The sequence below is a fragment of the Austrofundulus limnaeus genome, unplaced genomic scaffold (genome assembly GCF_001266775.1).
Source record: "Austrofundulus limnaeus strain Quisiro unplaced genomic scaffold, Austrofundulus_limnaeus-1.0 Scaffold542, whole genome shotgun sequence".
NCBI classification, from domain to species: domain Eukaryota; kingdom Metazoa; phylum Chordata; class Actinopteri; order Cyprinodontiformes; family Rivulidae; genus Austrofundulus; species Austrofundulus limnaeus.
In genome coordinates, this window is record NW_013952944.1 from 270,317 (window position 1) to 271,045 (window position 729).

Consider the following 729-nt stretch of genomic DNA (forward strand, 5'->3'; position numbering starts at 1 on the left):
GAAAAAAACAGCACCAGCAGGGGAAGAGGAAGGTCTTATAATACCTGACTTTAGTGAATCATTAATATAATCTTGCATTGCTTGGCTCTCCGGTTTAGATAAAGAGTATAATTTCCCTCTAGGAGGGATGGTTGAGGGTAGCAAATCAATAGCGCAATCTTATGGTCTATGGGGTGGTAACACTAAACAGTTAGTACAACAAAAGGTAGACCAACCCAAAATTTCTTTATTCGTCCAGTCAATGAGAGGGTTATGTTTATTTAACCGTGTTGCCCCAAGGACAATGGTTAAGTGAGGGGAATTGATTACCAAAAAACAGTTTCTCCCACCGTGGTTGTTTCCAAGAGTCATAACAACCGGGGTAGTCTGGGTGCTGGTGTAATTGAGATGGTGACCGTCTAGTGCCAAAATTTGGTGGTTCGTCTCTGATTTTACTATCTGTCCCAAAGAAAGAGCAAAATTAGAATCAATGGGACTCATGCAAGAACATGTTCGTATTCTTATCCTAAATTTCTCTTACTTTTGTTCGTACAAAGGGTTCGTACGAACATGTCACGTCAGATTCAGCAAACTCTTCTATCTTCAGGAAAAGTGCGTAAATGAGCTGCGTAATTTCCAGCTGTTCGTGCATGCGAGAGGAGATTAGCATAATTACCACCCCAAAAACACCAAATTAGGCTATGTTTCCTACCTCAGATACAAGTGTTCATTCATGAAAAATTACAGCGA